Here is a 21907-nt window from a genome sequence, read left to right as displayed (position 1 = left end):
GAAGACCACACCCTTCACAAAGACAGTTACGTAATACCAAGCAGGAAGTATATTGATACACAGAGTATTTGACTAGAGCAAAGTTTAAATGGTTTTAGAGGGAAACAGTCTAAAGTTTAAAAGCTTTCCAAGACATCTGAAAAGCCCTGCCTTAGTTATCTTAAACTTATATCCAGTTACAACAAACCTTCTGTTCCTAAGCCCTTACACAAGCCAAATGCATTTTAATGCTTTAAAAACATTTTCTTTCTTCTTACTTTTTTTAAAGGAACTGTTTTTCTATGGCTAGAACTGTGAATCTTGAGACATGTTAATACTGTTCAATTAGCATTTAATATCTCCAGCAAAGGAGATCGTTACCTTGTCATGGTGCTGGAGCTTGAGCACCTCAACGACGTCATGAGCTAAACCGTGAAGGGACACCCAAGATGGGAAGGTCATGGCAGAGAGGTCAGACTAAATACGATCCCTGGGGAAGGAAACGGCAACCCACCCCAGTATTCTTGCCATGGAAACTAAATGGATCAGTACAACCAGAGATATGTTGGTATACCATCAGAAGATGGGACTCCCAGGTCAGAAGATGGTCAAAATGCTACTGGGGAGGAACAGAGGATGAGTTCAACTAGCCCCAGATTTGATGACGCAGCTAGCTCAAAGCTGAAAGGATGGCTAGCAGCTGATGGTTCTGGTGGTGAACAACGGATCCGATGTTCTAAAGATCAACACACCATAGGAACCTGGAATGTCAGATCTATGAGCCAGGGCAAATTGGATGTGGTTATTGGGGAGATGTCAAGAATATAGACATTTTGGGTGTCAGTGAACTGAAATGGACTGGAATGGGTCACTTCACATCAGATGACCACCAGATCTACTGTGGACAAGAGAACCACAGAAGAAATGGAGTAGCCTTCATAATTAATAATCAAGTGGCTAAAGCAGTGCTTGGATACAATCCAAAAAATGATAGAATGATCTCAATTCGAATTCAGAGTAAGCCATTTAACATCACGGTGATCCAAATATACGCCCCAACCACAGATGCTGAAGAAGCAGAAGTAGATCAGTTCTATGAGGAGCTGTAGCACCTACTGGATAATACACCAAAAAGAGATGTTATTTTCATTACAGAAGACTAGAATGCTAAGGTGGGTAGTCAAACAACACCTGGAATTACAGGCAAACATGGTCTGGGAGAACAAAATGAAGCAGGACATAGGCTGATAGAATTTTGCCAAGACAACTCACTGTGCATAACAAACACTCTCTTCCAACAACCTAAGAGACAACTTTATACATGGACTTCACCAGACGGTCGACACCGAAATCAGACTGACTACATCCTTTGTAGCCAAAGGTGGCGGACATATATGCAGTCGGTAAAAACAAGACCTGGAGCTGATTGTAGTTCAGATCAAGAACTTCATATTGCACAAGTTAGAATCAGACTAAAGAGAACAGGGAAGACCCACAGATCAGTTAGATGTGAGCTCACTAATATTCCTCATGAATATGCAGTGGAGGTGAAGAATAGATTTAAGGGACTAGATTTAGTAGATAGGGTCCCAGAAGAACTATGGACAGAAGTTCGCAACATTGTTCAGGAGGCGGCAACAAAAAAATCACAAGGAAAAAGAAAACCAAGAAGGCAAGATGGCTGTCTGCTGAGACAATGGAAGTAGCCCAAGAAAGAAGGAAAGCAAAAGGCAACAGTGATAGGGGGAGATATGCCCAATTAAATGCAAAATACCAGAGGTTAGCCAGAAGAGATAAGGAATTATTTTTAAACCAGCAATGCGCGAATCATAGAATCATAGAATAGTAGGGTTGGAAGGGGCCTACAAGCCATCAAGTCCAACCCCCTGCTCAATGCAGGAATCCAAGTCAGATCATCCCTGACAGATGGCTGTCCAGCCTCGTCTTGAACGCCTCCAGTGTGGGAGAGCCCACCACCTCCCTAGGTCATTGGTTCCGTTGTCGTATTGCTCTAACAGGCAGGACGTTTTTCCTGATGTTCAGCCGGAATCTGGCTTCCTGTAACTTGAGCCCATGATTCCATGTCCTGCACTCTGGGATGATCAAGAAGAGATCCAGGCCTTCTTCTCTGTGACAACCTTTCAAGTACTTGAAGAGTGCTATCATATCTCCCCTCAGACTTCTCTTCTCAAGGCTAAACATGCCCAGTTCTTTCAGTCTCTCTTCATAGGGCTTTGTTTCCAGTCCCCTGATCATCTTTGTTGCCCTCCTCTGAACCCTCTCCAGTTGGTCTGCATCCTTCTTAAAGTGTGGTGCCCAGAACTGGACACAGTAGTCCAGATGAGGCCTAACCAGTGCTGAGTAGAGGGGAACTAGTACTTCCCGGGATTTGGAAGCGATGCTTCTATGAATGAAGCCCAAAATAGCATTTGCCTTTTTGCAGCTACATCACATTGTTGGCTCATATTCAGCTTGTGATTGACAACAATTCCAAGATCCTTCTCGCTTGTAGTGTGGTTGAGCCACGTATCCCCCATCTTGTAACTGTGCATTTGGTTTCTTTTTCCTAGGTGCAGAACTTGGCATTTATCCCTATGAAATGTCATTCTGTTGTTTTCTGCCCAGCGCTCCAGTCTATCCAGATCACTTTGAATTTTGTTTCTGTCTTCCAAAGAATTAGCTATCCCACCCAATTTTGTGTCATCTGCACATTTGATCAGCATTCCCTGCACCTCCTCCTCCAAGTCAGTCATAAAAATGTTGAAGAGCATTGGGCCCAGGACTGAGCCCTGCGGTACCCCACTCGTTACCTCTCCCCAGTTTGAGAAGGTCCCATTGATTAGCACTCTTTGAGTCCGATTCTGTAGCCAACTGTGGATCCACCGGATCGTTGTTTCATCTAGCCAACTTTGAGCTAGTTTGCTCATCAGGAGATCATGGGGCACTTTGTCGAAAGCTTTGCTGAAGTCGAGGTATATGATGTCTACAGCATTCCCATGGTCTACAAGGGGTCTACTTGATCAAAAAATGAGATCAGATTTGTCTGGCAGGACTTGTTTTTGACAAATCCATGTTGGCTTCGAGTAATCACGGCATTGTTTTCAAGGTGCTTCCAGATGGATTGCTTTATCATCTGCTCCAGAATTTTCCCTGGGATTGATGTCAGACTGACTGGTCTGTAGTTCCCAGGTTCCTCCTTTTTACCCTTTTTGAAGATAGGGACAACATTAGCCCTCCTCCAGTCATCTGGCACTTCCCCCGTCCTCCATGATTTCTCAAAGAGAATAGACAGCGGTTCTGAGAGTTCTTCTGCCAGTTCCTTTATGACTCTAGGATGCAGTTCATCTGGCCCTGGAGATTTGAACTCATTCAAAGTAATTAGGGGTTCCTTGACCATCTGCCTATTGATCTCAAGCTGCAATCCTGCCCCTTCAGCCTGCACTTCGCCTTTGCCAGGAGGGTCTTAGACCCTCTTTTGGGAGAAGACTGAGCCAAAGTAGGAATTGAGCACCTCTGCCTTTTCATTGTCATCCGTTATCGTTTTGCCATCCTTATTTAATAGCTGAACAACCATTTCTTTCCTCTGTCTTTTACTATGCACATAGCTGAAGAAAGCCTTTTTGTTGTTTTTAGCATCCCTCGCTAACCTCAGCTCATTCTCAGCTTTAGCCTTCCTGACGCCATCCCTGCAATTCTGTGCTACCTGCCTGTACTCAATGTTCAAACTATCAAACAGTGGCACTTATTTCACATGCCAGTATGGTAATGCTCAAGATCTTGCAAGGTAGACTCCAGCAATTCATGGAACGAGAATTGCCAGATGTACAAGCTGGGTTTAGACAAGGCAGAGGAACTAGAGACCAAATTGCCAATATCTGCTGGATAATGGAGAAAGCCAGGGAGTTTCAGAAAAACATCTATTTCTGTTTTATTGACTATTCTAAAGCCTTTGACTGTGTGGATCATAACAAACTGTGGCAAGTTCTTGGTGGTATAGGGATACCAAGTTATCTTGTATGCCTCCTGAGGAATCTGTATAACGACCAAGTAGCAACGGTAAGAACAGACCACGGAACAACGGACTGGTTTAAGGTTGGGAAAGGAGCACGGCAGGGTTGTATACTCTCACCCTACCTATTCAACCTGTACGCAGAACACATCATGCGACGTGCTGGGCTTGATGAAGCCAAGGCTGGATTTAAAATCGCTGGAAGAAACATTAACCATCTCAGATATGCAGATGATTCCACTTTGATGGCTGAAAGCGAGGAGGAGCTGAGGAACCTCATGACGAAGGTGAAAGAAAAAAGTGCAAAAGCTGGGTTGCAGTTCAGCCTCAAAAAAACCAAGATTATGGCAACCAGCTTGATTGATAACTGGCAAATAGAGGGAGAAAACATGGAGGCAGTGACAGACTTTGTATTTCTAGGAGCAAAGATTACTGCAGATGCTGACTGCAGCCAGGAAATCAGAAGACATTTACTTCTTGGGAGGACAGCAATGACAAATCTTGATAAAATAGTTAAGAGCAGAGACATCACGCTGACAACAAAGGTCCGCATAGTTAAAGCAATGGTATTCCCCGCAGTAACCGATGGCTGTGAGAGCTGGACCATAAGGAAGGCTGAGCGAAGGAAGATAGATGCTTTTGAACTGTGGTGCTGGAGGAAAATTCTGAGAGTGCCTTGGACTGCAAGAAGATCCAACCAGTCCATACTCCAGGAAATAAAGCCAGCCTGCTCACTTGAGGGAATGATCTTAAAGGCAAAACTGAAGTACTTTGGCCACATAATGAGAAGACAGGATACCCTGGAGAAGATGGTGATGCTAGGGAAAGTGGAAGGCAAAAGGAAGAGGGGCCGAGCAAGGACAAGATGGATGGATGATATTCTGGAGATGACGGACTCGACCTTGGGGGAGCTGGGGGTGGCGATGGCCGACAGGAAGCTCTGGCGTGGGCTGGTCCATGAAGTTACGAAGAGTCGGAAGCGAATGACCGAATAAACAACAGCATTTAATATAGGAACTGAAAAATAAATGTGCTGGATACATCCTTAGTCATACTTCAGGTGACCATTGCAATCATTGGGACTTATATTAGTCATGACTAATTTAAGTCCCACTGATTGTAATGGGTCTACTCAAAGTATGAGTAAGTCTGGAATGGATCCACCACTGTATGTCATTACATTATGGAAAATAAAACTGTTTTGTTATACAAAACTGACTAATGAAGACAATGGGTTTCTAGATAACATACAGAAAAGACAATCCCTCTGTACTGTGTATCTGTGGCAAGTGGGTGCTTATTGTGCAGTGGAAGCTTTTCCTAAGTTTATAAGAAATCCCTTGACGGTACCTTGTTTGTCCCATTGCTTTTCTGGAAATGTCCTTGCAGCTAACGAACCATTAGGAATTCACTATTGTACTGATTATTTTAAATTCTTTTTTCTGTGATTTTGTTTCTTCATTTTTATAAGAAATTTGATTTGTTGTGGAATACTATTTTGTTTATGTACGTTGTGAATCCACTAAATGTAGTAATGCAGGAAAATGATATATTAATAAACTTGACTTGTCTTAACCATTAAGAGAATGGAAGAACTATTACTGGAGCACACTTTTCTTCCAGTGACAAGCTAGCAGAGTTTGCTACCTACCAGTCTGCACTCCTTGAGATCGTTCAAACCCAGAGAGGGTGAACTAAGCACAAAAACATGAGGACACTGGAACTAAAAGAGTTTATTAATTTTGCCTGCGAGACTTCAGTGTGAATTAAGGTTTTGATGTTTTGCCCTGTCTATTAACAGCTTGCTACAAGGAACACAGAAGTGAAAATTACATAAGACAGTTCTCATATTCAGAATCTTGGAAGAGGAGCAACGAAGATGTAGTGTATGTGTATTCACATCAGCAGTTTTATCACTGTATCAAGACCCCACAAGTTGACTCCACAAGTCAAATGTTTTTAGCTCTCTGTGGGGAGAGGAACCTGGGAACTACATTGCAATATGGGAAAATTTTCTCTCCTCTACTGTGGGGATGGAAAGGTCTTATGCTATACTGAGCTTTGGAGCAGGCAGCCTGCTCCGAACATTTCCCAATGCACAGGTTGGAAGGAGGCTGTGTGACAAAGAAACAACAAGGACAACCTGCTCCAAAGCTCAGTGTGATATGAGATACCCCTCCTCCTAGAAGGGGATTCTCCTCATACTGAGCTTTGAAGTAGCTCATCCTACTTCTTCTTGCTCCTAACCTCAAAGCAATATGAAATCCCACCTGCACCTAAATTTGTTGGCACATGCTGGGTACTAGCTACCAAGCCAAAATCTATAGATTCCTGCACTACCACTGCTATGGGGTTCACAGCTGCCAAGTGGTAACGTTTCTAAATCAGAGAGAGAGAGAGAGAGAGAGAGAGAGAGAATGAGAATATGCACTCTATTCATTTTGCTTTTACTTGGCAAAGTCATGAGCACTGTAGTTGGCAATGAAGTTGCTCACTCCTTGCTTTGTGTGGGACCCTTCTCCATTTCCTCTAATTTATGTTGGGCCTGTTAATTACATCAGCCCCAGGAATCACTGCTTCTATTTCACATGTCAAAGTTTTATTCATTGGCTGCTTATTCATTAACAGATGCTCTTGGCACTTTCTGTCCTTTCTACAGTTTGCTCTCTAGCAAATCATGTAAGCATAAAATGAAATCCAAAATATATTTCTAAAACTGTGGTAAATACTCACACAAGCCAAACATCTTCAGAATCTAGAAGTAACCTTTCACTTTCGTTTCTGTAACATTACTTTCATTAAAGGAAAAACCATTACGTATTTTCTGAAACTATAATCTTTTCTATGAATCATAGCAAAGTGGATTTAGTCTGATTAACGATTATTTTGGGAAGCAATGGAACACTTTTGCTTTGCTGGCATTCTTATGTTAATTTCCATTTACAAAAGCCTTAAAAAAGGAATGATATCAATAAAACAGCATAAGCATAAGAAAGCCAGATTTTAAATCATAGCACTAAAGGCAACTTACAAGGAACACAGGGACAAGAATATTTGGTAAAGAAGTATGAGGTAGAAAATCTGCATCATATCAAGTAAATTGCCTGCTGCCACACCACGAATGGAAAATGAAAATAAATTCCAATAATGGGATCAGATGACTCCCCTTTTCACAATAATCTACAAATAAAGATTATTTGTCAGGGTCTCTTTCAGATTATCAAATTAGGTTGCAATCCTAAGGCCGCTAGACAGCAGCTGGACAGCCATAGGATTGGTCAGTTTCGGGGAACTGGCATAAAATAAATAATAAATTACAGTAGTTGTGGGATATTAATGACTGGCAGAAAGACATTTTTTCATCTTTCGTAGTTATCATCAATGGCAAAAATACTGACAAGATATTAAAAAATGCAATAGAACAAATATTAGATTACAATATCCAAAACAGATCCACTATGTTTATTGTCTTAAAGATAAAATATATTCTAAGAACAGTTAGTAGAGTATATGATAACAGCAGCTAGAACAACATACACCGTATCTTGGCAACAAGGAGAAATTCCATCAATCACTGAATAGTTTGAGAAGTTATATGGCTATGCATTAATGGCAAAACTGACAAGCTAAATAAGAGTGAAAGAGAAAAATAGACATTTTTGTTACAAATTGGATCTGCTAACTGAAGAGTGTAACAGAAATCAGCCATATTTAAATAAAATATACTGTTTTACTTTATTATGAGAAAATGAAATAAATTGGTCATTTAAAAAAAGCGGCCAGGGTAATAACTCGAGAGACAGACAGACAGACAGACAGACAGATGTGGTTTAACCCTTTACTTCCCATGTAGTTTTCCTAATCAGCATCAAACACTAAAGCTGCAATCCTATAGATGTTTAGATAGAAAAAAGTCCTACAACTCCCAGCATTTACCAGCTACTCTGGGGAGTTGTACCCTGATGTCGAAATACATCAGCACATTGTTTTTATAGACATTGTGACACATATGAAACGGTTCCTCCTCCCCCTCCCACGTGGGGTTGCAGTCCTCAACATTTCTTCTCCTAGCACCATTGTTTATAATACAAGAACTGGGTTATAGGGTAGCCATGATAAGGAGAGAACAGAAGAGAACAGCAGAGAACAAGATATACGATTGTATGACCTTTGACAAGACAAGGAATACCTGTGTCTCGTCAGCTTACAACAATATATTCAAGGGAGAAAGAGCTCAGCAAGAACACGAAGCATGATACTGCATGAGGCTACTTAGTCTGACCCCCGATATGGCGGCTACAGGACCTTTTTCTTTCTAAATATGCAGCACAGTGTTGCACCCTAAAACACTCATTCAAACTGGCTTTTAAGGACAACGATTATGCAGGAGTGGAGTATTTTTATCAGTCTGGTACATTGCTATGTTTGTGTGTCCCCCACCCCCCAAATTTAATATATATAAATTTGGCATATAAATGTAATAAATAAATAATAAATAGCAATGGTGGGTGGGGAAGTCAGAACAGAGGAAAAGATTAATAAAACCTCACCTAGCTCCACTGCCCCAAGTCAATTTGGGGTCTGTTGAGCAACTGCTTTTACACTTTTTTGTTTTTCTTTCTTCCTTTGAAATACTGGGAGATATCATCTCCTATGTGTGAAGGTTTAAGGCAAGGTAAAAAGCCAGACCTTTGTTGGGAGGGGGTATCCCTGAGGTGTAGTTTCATTTCCCTGGTTGGTTTCATTTTCCTGAGTTAAGTTTCATTTCTTCAGGTTGGAAACAGTACTTTTGGTTTTGGGGAAGGAAGGGATATAAAGGGAGAGATAGCCAGAGAGAAGAAGACCAGAGAGTCAGAAAGATCAGAGCATTAAGACAGAGCAGGAATTAACAGCCTGAAGAAGTCAAAATGCAACTAGGGTAGAGGAACTTGCATTTTTGCAACCTTTATTTTCTCTTAATGCCTTTTGTATCACTCAGCTATATTCTATAAATACCTTTAGTTGTAATTGGCTTGCTTTAATTTACCAGTAAACTGTTGTGGTTAACACCCAAGTGTCTGAAGTGCCATTCACCTAAACCCTACGTTACTGGGAAGGGGAAATTTAAGAGGAAAAGTGGGACTCTTAAGGAGGCAAGAGATTCTTAAGGAGTTGCTCAGAGGGTCCAGGTCATAAGGGGAACCCTGATGCTATGCAATGGTGTAAGTTGGCCCCATAAAAATACATTTAACGAAAAGATCAGAACAAAGAGAATGAAGGCAGCCAGAAGGAATGTTGAAAGAAGAGAAAAGGAAGGCAGGAAGACCAGAGAAGACATATTTTTTAAAAAAAATTAAAATAGATTAAGCTTCTGAGATAAAGGAAGAAGTTGATACACCAGACGTGCTTCAAAAACAAGGGGTACTATGAAATTGATCAGTACGACTCTGTGGAGTTCATATGGAGCTGGCTATTTATTTATTTATTACATTTATATCCCGCCTTTTTTCCTCCAAGGAACTCAAGGTGGCGTACATAATCCTCCTCATCCATTTTATCCTCACAACAACAACCCTGTGAGGTGGGTTGGGCTGAGAGTCTGTGACTGGCCCAAAGTCACCCAGTGAGCTTCCATGAGTGGGGACTAGAACCCGGATCTCCCGACTCTCAGTCCAGCACTCTAGCCACTACACCACACTGGCTCTGTTCAGTGGTAGGTTGAAATTCCTCAGAATATAATTTTGTGATAAATTTTCTGAGAATTCCCCCTTCCACACCCTATTTCACCACCCATTAATAGGGTGGAGAATTTCAGTTGCAATTATAGTTATAGTCTTAATATTGTTTAATATGTCAATATTGTTGACGGAACCAAAGGGATTGGTCCTTATTCCTTCCAGTCCTCCTTCCAGCCCTCCTCCAGTCCTCCCAGTGCTTTCTTCATCCATCTCTATGAAATAACAGTATTGTTTCATTCAGTATTAACTAAGCTGAGATTTCTCAGAAGAGGATTTTTTTCTGAGAGATGTTCTGAGAAATCTCTCTCCCACACACCCAATTTTACATAATGGGAAAGATAGGGTTATTACTTGACTAGTTTTCAATCACTTTAGTGGATGACCACCTGGCTGCTGAAGTTGCATATGTATGTGAGAGGCTGCAGACCAAAAAGACGCTATTTGGATGGGACTCTGAGAGCCACTTCCTACATGGAAGAAACTTCTATATAAACAACGACAACCCCACATTCACCCAACATTTGTAGATTGTCTTGTGTAATGAATACATGCATGTGTTTCAGCATATTATCAGGGCATAACATAAAGGCCATATCTGATGATCTACACATGGATTTCTACACAAATTCCTATATGGAAGTTTCTAGGAAATCTATAGCGTGTGAGATGGCTTTCGGGATTACTTGACTGAGATTTTTAAAAATACAAGACACTATTGAATAGCAGTGATTTTTTTCCTTGTTGTGGTTTTGTTTGTTTTCAGCTGGACTGGCCTGTTTTCAAATATTAGAAATAATGTTCTCTGAAACTGTTGAGCGTTCAAAGAGAGTTCTTAGAAGTGACTCCCAAATGGGAAGCCAAAATTCATAATAACCTCTGTATGAGTTTCAGTGCAAGACATGCGCGTTGCTAGTTGCTCTTTTCTGTGCCAGGTGAAGACCTTTTCCCAGGCATTTTCATATTTCAGTTTCTGTTGTTTTTAATCTGTTACTGTAGTTTAAATCTTTGCACTGCTGCTAGGTTTTATTTTGGTTTTTATTTTTATTTTATACTATAGTTTTAAACTTTTATATTGTATTTTATCATGTTCTATTTTATGCTATTTTATGCTTCAAAGTGAACCACCCAGACAGCTTCAGCTCTTGGGCAGTGTAGAAATGTAATAAATAAGGAAGAGTTCACTTTGCGGAAGAATGTAAAATCACTTAGGGCGCAATCCTATGGCCGCTAGACAGAATTTTTCATAGAATTTTTCATTTTTTCAAGAACCAGAATTCCCACTCACCTCCCTGTCCCCTCCCCGGCTACCTCGTAGGCAGCATGGATCATATTGTCCCGGGCTCCAGGCTCAAGAAGAGCAGAGCAGGAGGAAAGGGGGCATTCCTGGAGGTGGGGAGGGTGGAAGCATCGTTACAAAGCTTCCTATTTGTTGTCCGGCCAACCCCCTGCTCCAAACTGCTCCAGCTATGCAGCCGAAATCAGCCATCTAGCCGGTAATGCAGAGCGGCTGGAGCATGGAGGAGAAGGTCCCCTCCATGTTCCGCCCACCTGGCATTGGATAGGTTTGGAGTTTGGAGGCGGCCACCTATCCCAATAGGATTGCTCCCTCCATGTACGCTAATCATGTTATATAAACTTTCAAGGCAGTTAAAGAGTATTTTCCCCCACCTTTTCAATTAACGTCTTTTCATTAAATATTAATTAGAAATCCACATGAGTGATTGCTTTTTTATGATATTGTTGCTTTATGCACTTGCTCATAGAGAGATGATCTTCTCAGAAATCAACACCTTATACTCTCAAGAGATTTACCAGAGTCCAAGCATGATTGTATGGCCTAGCTTTCAGGTGTAAATCTAACACAGAGTTGGAATGTCTTGTAATGGTTATTTTATTTATATATTTATTTTTACATTTCTATCCTGCCTTTTTCAGCTTGAATGGTGGCTTACACTGTCCTCCTCATAGTTATCAGATTATTTAAATAGAGCTTTTATGCCTTTAAAATGTTGCCCTCAGTTTATATATCTAAATGAGTATATGAATTACAAGTACAGAACAAGATAGTGGCTGTTTAATTAAGAAGTGCAATGCATGTCTATGGTCCCTCCTGCGTTAAGAATTACTTAAGAATTATCCATATAAACAAAACACTTGAAAGGGCTATTATATACCACACCCTTTTCATTCTGTTAGCAACTCCGATTGTGCATATAAGGGGTGTGAAGGGTGAACACTGATGTGGTTGAAGAGAAATTCAATAGCAGTTAAGAGATCTTCAGTATTAGCTCATATTTTGCAGATTGGACCTGTTTAAATAGAACCACTCATCCACATTGCAACAAATCCAAGTTTGTGGCTACATTTGCCATATTCACACTTTACATATTTTAGACATACACCTAAAATAAATGTGTCAAGAAACACTGCATCACAAAAAGCACACTACGGATGGATGGATCAGTCTATTTCTGGTTTGTGACAATTTCATATTTCATATACACTCATGAGGCTGGGTAAAAGGAGGATCCATGAAATAAAAAAAGGGATCCTCATGCTTTCGTATGATTTTTAAAGGCGAGACCAACAAAACCGCCATCCAATCACAGAGCATATCTGCCTCCGTGGACCAAACCAGAAAAGTCATGGATCCGCCACTCGTGGGTGTAGCCACAGTACAAAACAGGGATCCGAGGCAGGGATCCTCTTGATTTCATATGATTTTTGCAGAGCAAATCCCCCAAACCACCATCATATCACAGAGCGCATCTGCCTCAACAGACTGAACCAGAAAAATCATGGATCTGCCGCTCATGGGCACAGCTACGGTACAAAAACAGGGGTCTGAGGCAGGGATCCCCAGGGATCCTCATGATTTTTACAAGAAACATACCTCCCAAACACCATCATATCACAGAGCACATCTGCCTCCACGGACAGAAGCAGAAAAATCATGGATCTGCCACTCGTGGGCACAGCCACGGCACAAAAACTGGTATCTGAGGCAGGGATCCTCTTGATTTCATATGATTTTTACAGAGCAAATCCCCAAACCACCACCCAATCACAGACCACATATGCCTCCATGGATTGAACTAGAAAAATCAGGGCTCCGCTGCTCGTGAGCACAGCCATGGGACAAAAACAGGGATCCAACGCAGGGATCCTCCTGATTTTTACAAGAAACATACCCCCAAACACCATTATATTGCAGAACACATCTATGCCCAGGGAATGAGCGACAAAAAGCATAGATCTGGGATTCATAGCGCCATTATGTTATAAAACCATGGGTAAGGTGCACAATTCAATATGGATCTTCTGAATTTTTACATTGGGTCCCCCCCACCCCCCCCCACCCATAAAAGCACAGAACTCATCTTTGTCCAAGGATGCACACAAAGAATCCCAGATCTGCTGGTTCCCAGATCCCCTGCTTCACCTCAAATGGTGTAAACCATTTATGTGAGGCATGGATCTTGATGGATCATCTGGATTTCACATGTAGTGCATCTAAAATCAAAGCTGAATTGCAAAGCAAGTCAATGTCAGTGGCATGGATCCTATATTTCTCAGATCCAGGATGGCAAGAAAAAAATGGATTCAAGATGCAGTTCCTTATGGGTCCTCTAGATTTAATACAGTGTCCCCACAAATGCACCATTACATCACGGATCACATCCATGGCCACAGAGCAAAGTATTAAAATTCTTGATCCTGTACTTCACAGAGCAAGCATGATGTAAAAACATGAATCCGTAACAATCACACTACCATGCTTCGTGGAACAACCATGGCATAAAAACATGGATTTGGGGCATGGGTTCTATGGAATTTTTTTTACTGAAGATGCCACCAAAATAACCAGCTAGGAAAGGAAAGATTCCTCTTGTGCAAGCACCGAGTCATTACTGACCCCTAGAGGGACACTGTTTTTCCTTGGCGTTTTCCTGGCAGACTGTATAGTGGGGTGGTTTGCCATTGCCTTCTGGGTATTCATTTTACCAACCTTGGAAGGATGGAGGGCTGAGTCGACCGGAGCCGGCTACCTGAAAACCAGCTTCCGCTGGGATTGAACTCAGGTCATGGGGAGAGTTTCAGTTGCATTACTGCCACCTACCACTCTGCGCCCAGATCATTTCTGTGTCCATGGATTCCATTATGCAAATCATGGATCCACTGATTTGTGGTGCTGCCATGACATAAAACATGGACATGAGGCATGGATACTCATGATTCCCCTGGATTGGTGTGGGGATACCTCCAAAATCAACATCAAATCACAGATCGTGTCTGCATCCAGGATTGTTTTGAAAAAAATTATGGATACAACACTTCAGTTAGATGTACAGACTCTTACAATTTTTGTACAGACCAAAAAAACCTTTTCTAAACCATCAAATTGAACTAAGCCATAACATTTCCAACTCCCACCCTTCTCTTCCTTCACTATCTTCTCATTCCTAAAACCTCTACTCAATTACCATTGCCTTTTTTCTATTGCCCATCTCACTTCACAACCATTTCTCTTGCCTGCAGCATCGTGCATGTTCTGTACGATATGCTATGTGATATACACATCAATGTCTGCCAGTGCTGGTGGTTGGGAAACAGAGTGTGATGACTTGACTTCAGGACATGGGATGGGGTGGAATGCGATGGAATACATACAAAGGCCTATGCCTTTTTGTATGCACAAAAAGGGAATAGAGACTATGGAAGGAAAAGACTTTCCAGTGGCGGTGACCTGCAAAGTCCGTGCCTTTGCCATAGGGGCCATGATATTGTCCTTTTACATTTATAGGATTTATTTTGGAGGCAGCAGTAAAAGATTTTATAGCTGAGGCAGCAAGCGAGGTCTCATTGTAAAAGTCATTACAAATTGTGGCAGAGAGTTCCACAGACCCAAGCCTCAATGTGTAGTAGTAGTAGTAGTAGCAGCAACAACAACAACAGCAGTAGTTCATTAGTGTCATAATTGTATGGATGAAATGACAAACTGCATCCACCTGGGATCAAGAACAAACTTGTCCTAAGTGATACTTTAAAAATTGTGTATGTACACAGAAGCCCCACCTCTCCATTTTATCCTCACAATAACCCTGTGAGGTAGGTTAGGCTGAGAGTCAGCGACTGACCTGCCTGTTTCCCGCCTCCTAGCAGAGCAGAGGAAGCTGCTCCAGCTGGTCTAGGGGCTATACAAACAAGCAAGCTCCCAGAGAGAATGCAATCAGAGTGAGCGAACAGGGAGAGCAAACAGGAGTTGGCCAGGGGAGGTCAAGGGGGAGGCCCCTAAAATAATTTTTTTAATTCTTTTTCTTATAACACACACTTCCACACAGGCTATTCCAGTACAATCAAAAAGCTAGAAACAAAAAGGGAATAAAGACTATGGAAGGAAAAGACTTTCCAGTGGCAGTGACCTGCAAGGTCTGTGCAATGTTTGTTTTCTTGCCTGAGATCAACATGGCCTACACCTGCAACAAGTGCAAGATGAACATGCTGCTGGAAGAAAAAGTAAGAGGACTGGAGCAGCGAGTGTCTACCTTCCATGGAATAAGAGAACACAAATTGCTCTTGGACAGAACGGTGGAACTACATCAGCAAAGTGAAGACCAGAAGCTAGAAGACCAACAGCAAGCTGAGGCAGAAGAGGAAAATGCTGAGGTACTCCTTGGAAAAGGGTGACAGGAGGAGAAGAACTAGAAGCCATTCTACACCAGTGGAAGCAGTGGAGCTATGGAACCATTTCCAGGTACCTGAGGATAAGACTGGAGGACAGCCTGCAGAGTGTTAATCTGGTACTAACAGAGTTAACAAAGAGTAAAGATGGCTGATTTAATCTGCGGGAGGCTTACAAGAAGAGCCCCTAGAAGACCCCAGACAGCTTTATGTTCCAGAATCTTGACCCCTGGGCAAGAAGACCATGAAGTTTGATTCTATGCTAAATGATGTTATTTCACTAACTGAGACTCTTAACTGAAATTTTGCAGGACTGTCTTTGAAGAAGGGGGGGGGGAATTCAGCTGTCTTTACAAGCAGTTTCACAGAGCTTGCTCAAGGCCATGACGTGCTGGCAGAGTGTCTAAGTGAGATGAACAGCAGAACTGAGCATGCTCAGATGCCTACTGAGGGGAGGAAAAGTACTGTTTTGACTTCTCGTGGTGTACACCTGCTGATAAGAGAATGTCCCTACTCAATGCTAGTTGGGCGGGGAAGTGTAGCCCTGAGCACGAGCGACAACTAGGAGGCGGCCTTTGGGCGGATATGACCAAAGATGGCCAAAGATGACCGGGAGTTCAAAGAAGAGAAATGCGTCAATCAAGATAGCATGTCCAGATGGTAGACTTAGGGTCGTATGTTGGGACACTTCAAAGTAGCCTGTTTGTAATGGTGCAAGACATGTTCCCCAGATACATGAAATTATGGGAGACAGATGGGACACCTTGTTTCTGATTGGTGAGCAAATGCTCTAACCACGTGCACCCCATTTTCTACTGGAGTCTGATTGTCCAATTGCTCCTTAGGCCCCACCTTTGACCAGAGCAGGCGTATAAAAGCCCTGGGAATGAGAGCTCCAGTGTGGTGCTTTTTGTTCCTGCTGCTGCTGCTCCACTTCCCTCTTTCTGCCGTGCCACCAGACCCATGGATTTAGGTAGCTATGGACCTCTTTATACTCTTTGGGACTTAGAATGATTTCTGGGTTTGGGACTTAGAGTGTTTTCTAAGCTTGGGACTTGGAGATTATATCTGAAGAGGGGATTTGAAATCCCATCTTCAGAGGTGACAACTGGAATTATTCCCAAGTCTTGAGTTTTCTGTTCACTCCAACTCCTTCCTCTATTCTTCCTATGCCTAGAGGAACTTAGTAATGCTTCAGCATAAGTTTTTGTATTCAAGTAAGGAGGAGGAGGAGGTAATGGGAGGGTTAATACATAGGTTGAAATGTTTTTGATTAGCTTTGAACCCCAAGTAGTAAACAGGAGTAAGTTGGAAAGCAGAGCTGTAACAATGTTAGACACTCAAGCCATTATCTTATTGGCCTTCTTCATAGTACCAGCTTTGGCAATTGCAATTCTTTTGATTTATCTTCTGCTTTTATTGCATTCTCTTTCCTTGTACTTGGAGAGCAAGTTTCTAATGCTCATATAACCACCATGCCTTTTTCTTTGTTTTGTATTTTTCCTGAATTTTTTGCAATAAAACCATAAATATGGTTTCACTTTACAATCTCATCTGTAGAGATGTTCTGTGGTGATGTTTATCTGTTGGGACTAGCTTGGTTACCCACTGGGGTGCTTCGGACCCATTTGGTGCAGGTTCTGAGGTTAAGAAAGAAGAAAGGCTCCTCCTGTGCAAGCACCGGGTCATTACTGACCCCTAGAGGGACGCTGCTTGCACTGGCATTTTCATGGCAGACTATAGCGGGGTGGTTTGCCATTGCCTTCCCCATCTGAGTTTAAACAGGACCATATTTACACAGAGGAAGAATTACAGGGAAATCTGCATGAGAGTGAGCAAGAGGATGAAGGTCTATCAAGCAGAAGCGATGAAACCAAGGCCTACAACAAGAGAAGAGGAATAGCAATGGGATACTCCTTGCTGCGTGGGATCGAAACCCAAGTATGTCTCGAAGACCCATGGACTCGCCAGGTATGCTGTCTCCCAGGAGACTGGATTAGAGACATGACTGAAGGGTTGCCTACACTCATGAAGCCCACTGACAGGTGTGCCTTTCTTCTCATCCATGTGGGAACAAATGATACCACCAAGCAGAGCTACAAAGAAATCAAGTCAGACTTTGAAGCTTTGGGAAGGAAACTCAAGGACTTTTGGGACCAGATAGTTTCCCCATCCATCCTTCCAGTACTTAGAAGAGGGAGAGAAAGGGAAAGAAAAACACTCTGGGTGAATGACTGGCTACGAAGGTGGTGCAGATGCACCACTGGATTCTGGGACCACAGGCTATACTTCCTGGAAAATGGACTGTTGGCAAGGGATGGGTTGCACCTCACAAAGGCTGGGAAGAATGTGTTTGGCCACAGCATGAAGAACTTCATCGTGAGGGCTTTGAACTGAATCCTACGTGGGAGGGAGATGTAAAGTTGGGGGTAACAATGGACGATGGCCCAATAATAGCCTTTAGAAACACGTAGGAAGAAAGCCAGACTATGAAGCACATAGTCTTCGATGTCTATATATTAATGCCCAGGGTATGGGAAACAAATAGAACAAACTTGAACTCTTAATACGGGAGGGAAATTATGACTTGATAGGTGTAACTGAAACTTGGTGGGATGACTTCCATGACTGGAATACAGCAATTGAAGGATATAACTTGTTCAAAAAGAACCAGAGGAACAGAAAGGGAGGTGGGGTTGCACTATATGTAAAAATACATATATCTGCACAGAAATACAGGAGGATGAGCTTGGTAGTCCCATCAAGAGCATCTGGGTTAAATAGAGCAAAGAATAAAAGCAACCTGGTGGTCGGAGTCTACTACCAGCCACCCAATCAAGGAGAAGACGAGAATGAAACTTCTGAAAAGCAAACTGCCAATGTTTCAAGGAAGCATGATATAGTAGTAATGGAGGACTTCAATTTCTCTGATATTTGTTGGGAGACAAACTCTGCAAAACATGGCCCCTCCAAGAAATTCCTGCTTTGTGTTGCTGATAACTTCCTCCTACAGAAAGGAGAGGAAGGAACTAGAAGATCAGCTAATCCTGACTTGATCCTAACCAACAGAGATGACTTAGTGGATAAAGTAGCAGTTACAGGAACTCTGGGGGAAAGTGACCATGTTATACTTCAGTTATTGGTTCTAAAGGAAGCAAAAGCTGCATGTAGCCAAACACGTACCCTGGATTTTAGGAAAGCTGATTTTAATAAACTCAGAACAGTGATAAGTAAGGTCCCATGGCAAGCAACTCTAATGAGAAAAGGAGTGCAAGATGGATGGGAGTTTTTTAAAAAGGAAATTCTAAAGGCACAATTACAAACAATTCCATCAAGAAAAAAAAGTGGAAGACAACAGAAAAATCCAATGTGGCTTCACAAAAAGCTTAGAGAAGACCTGAAAACAAAAAACAGCACATATAAGAAGTGGAAGGAAGGCCAAGCAACAAAGGATGAGTACAGGCAGGTAGCACAGAATTGCTAGGATGGCGTCAGGAAGGCTAAAGCTGAGAACGAGCTGAGGCTAGCGAGGGATGCTAAAAGCAACACAAAGGCTTTCTTCAGTTACGTGCATAGTAAAAGACAGAGGAAAGAAATAGTGGTTCAGTTATTAAATGATGGCAAAATGATGACAGATGACAAGGAAAAGGCAGAAGTTCTGAATTCCAACTTTGGCTCAGTCTTCTCCCAAAAGAGGGTCTATGGCAAAAGCAAAGTACAGGCCGAAGGGGCAGGATTGCAGCTTGAGATCGATAGGCATATGGTCAAGGAATACCTAATTACTTTGAATGAGTTCAAACCTCCAGGGCTAGAAGAACTGCATCCTAGAGTAATAAAGGAACTATCAGAAGAACTCTCAGAGCCACTGTCTATTATCTTTGAGGAATCATGGAGGACGGGTGAAGTGCCAGATGATTGGAGGAGGGCTAATGTTGTCCCTATCTTCAAAAAGGACAAAAAGGAGGAACCTGGGAACTATAGACCAGTCAGTCTGACATCAATCCCTGGGAAAATTCTGGGGCAGATGATAAAGCAATCCATCTGTCAACACCTTGAAAACAATGCAGTGATGACTCGAAGCCAACATGGAGTTGTCAAGAACAAATCCTGCCAGACGAATCTGAGCTCATTTTTTGATCAAGTTGTAGCAGCCATATCAGGGGTCAGACTAAGTAGCCTCATGCAGTCTCATGCTTCATGTTCTTGCTGAGCTCTTTCTCCCTTGAATATATTGTTGTAAGCTGACAAGACACAGGAATTCCTTATCTTGTCAAAGGTCATACAGTTGTATATCTTGTTCTCTGCTGTTCTCTTCTGTTCTCTCCTTATCATGGCTACCCTATAACCCAGTTCTTGTATTATAAACAATAGTGCTAAGAGAAGAAATGTTGAGGATTGCAACCCCATGCGGGAGGGGGAGGAGGAGCCGTTTCATATGTGTCACAATGTCTATAAAACCAATGTGCTAATGTAAATCGGGGCTTCTGGCTCTTTGGAAACGATTCCAGCCTTAAGCCCGCGCGTTAAATAAAGAATCTCTTTTTCCTTCACTCTGTGGTCTCTCTGACTCTGGGTTCTGCAACATAAATGGTGCCGTGACTCGGATGTGGCAGGCTCTGAGCCAGACAGGTGGCAGTTGCCTGCTCTTGATCGCTGCACCAGGAGGACGAGCTCGGCGCATGCCTCCCTTTCTTGGCGCCACCGACCTTTTTGTCGAGTGAATGGGAGAAAGCCTGCACCGGGATCGCCCAAACGGCAGCGAGCAGCAAGAGAACCTTGGGAAGCGGAGGAAGGAACTTGAGCCCTGCCTGTATCGCAGCTGCAATTGAGTTGAAACCCACATTGGAAGCCTTCAGGAGAAAGGCAAGTATATGGGAAAAAGAGGGCCCCGCCTTTAGGGAGAAAGGCCACTGGGCAGAAAAAAAGAGGGCCCCGCCTTATGAAGAAGGTCAGTGTTGGTGGTATACGTATACAAAAGAACCTACTCCTTGCGGGTAGAAGGGGGGCCTGATCACACCCCCGAGTGGGCGCCAGTACCTAGCACGCCAGTACTCAGTAGGAAGCTGAGGAAGCTGGGGAAGCCGTTTTCCGCTCTGGTAAAAAGTGGGAAAAGTGGGTGGCAGGGACATATGGATGTAGTGGAGAGATTGATGATTGTGTGAGTGGCTACTGCGGTTTCTGACGCATACCGTTGACCGTCCGGGTGCCCAGGCCAGTAGCAAAGTGCGTGGTGTGAAAAATCCTCTTGTGTCGGCCAGTGAGACCCCTTACTCACTGACCAATTCCCATTCCCTAATTGTGTCTGTCTTCAATTTAGGAGGGAGGCTATGGGTGGTGGGGGAAACAAACCTTGCACCCCCTTGAGATGTATGTCAAACAAAGAAGGAAAAAGGTTTTTTTAAAAAGATTCAGAATAGAGAGAGAAAACAGCAAAAAGCTCAAGGTCGAGCTGAGAGGAAAAAAAACAAGATCTGAGGCTGTTAATTAGAAAAATGTTGCAGGACAGTCTGGCTTTTAACAAAGCGTGGGAGCGTGAGAGTGTAAGGCCGAAGACGTAGCTGTTAGCCTAGCGCGCCGAGAGGGGGGGGAGGAAAATTGCCCACAACGTTCTGAGTTGTGCAACATCATCACCTCGCCTAATTGAGATGAAATCCCTAAGAAATGGAAACTGAAAATGAAGACCCAGAAGATGAAGGCAAAATAGAAAATAAAGGTGAAGAATCAGCCCCCAGAGCACAGGCTAGACCCCTCGTCGAGTGAAAAGTGTGCCATAAGACTGGCCCAAAGCAGAATAAAGTGGAAAGACCACGTTGAAGATCTCTGTCAAGGTAACCGTGTTTAGCTTTGAACTGTGTTAAAATTGCATAGAGCCTGTAGCTACTGACCATCAGCTATATGATTTCTGAAGAGCGTAACCATTAAGCTTTTGCCGTGGGATTCCCTGCAATGAAGAAATCTCACTGATTTGAGTGTCCAGTGTTACACTGCCTAAGTGTGTGTGCTAAAGAGACCGAGAAACCAGACAGCATGTTCCTGGCCAAGCCAAAATCACGCTACTGCCATGCTCCTGGAAGCTGCAATAAACTGTGTAAGCTGGGAGACCCAACCTGATTGAGAAGAAAAGAAGATATTGGAGCAACTGTCTTAAAAAACAATGAGATCTGTGTAGCTGGCTGGCTGACGCTGTCAGTGATGTTACAACTTTAAATTAAGACTGTTTTCCTGTTTGAGACCCCAGCGAAGAAAGCTGACCTGAGTTATTTGTTGCCTGTGCCAAAGCAAGAATTTGGCTGCCCTGTACCTCATCGTGTCCTGTTTTGAGCTTGGGATTTACAAATACAAACAAACTAAGAAGCTTGCCTTTGAAGTCCTGCAAATCACCCCACCGCCTCCCCGAAGATTAATGGCTGCTTGAAAAATGCAAGTATAAGGCGATGCCCATCACCCCCCAGCGTCCTGAGTTTCAGCACTCAGTGTTTCAGTGCTTTCGTGTAGCAGGTTAGAAGAAAAAAAAAAAAGA

General features: G+C 42.7%; 1 protein-coding gene and 1 long non-coding RNA gene across 21 annotated transcripts in view; one reads left to right on the top strand and one right to left on the bottom strand.

Annotated features, from left to right (window-relative positions):
• Positions 1–21907, top strand: part of LOC146350526 (uncharacterized) — a 201994-nt gene that overhangs the window by 23226 nt on the left and 156861 nt on the right. For 8 of the 19 annotated variants that reach the window (XR_014788754.1, XR_014788755.1, XR_014788753.1 and 5 more), the window contains one exon: positions 1–21907. This exon is cut by the window's left edge. The exons of 4 other annotated variants lie outside the window; for them this stretch is intronic. This is a non-coding gene — a long non-coding RNA (uncharacterized LOC146350526). 7 more of the 19 variants (XR_014788764.1, XR_014788759.1, XR_014788758.1 and 4 more) reach the window with 4 other exon arrangements.
• Positions 1–21907, bottom strand: part of ANXA7 (annexin A7) — a 111011-nt gene that overhangs the window by 73669 nt on the left and 15435 nt on the right. The gene's annotated exons all lie outside the window — the stretch shown is intronic.

The sequence above is a fragment of the Heloderma suspectum genome, chromosome 3, assembly GCF_057233095.1.
Source record: "Heloderma suspectum isolate Gila_16-S chromosome 3, 16-S_ref, whole genome shotgun sequence".
NCBI classification, from domain to species: Eukaryota; Metazoa; Chordata; class Lepidosauria; order Squamata; family Helodermatidae; genus Heloderma; species Heloderma suspectum.
The sequence above is the reverse complement of the archived record's forward strand: the minus strand, read 5'-3'. Positions and strand labels throughout refer to the sequence as shown.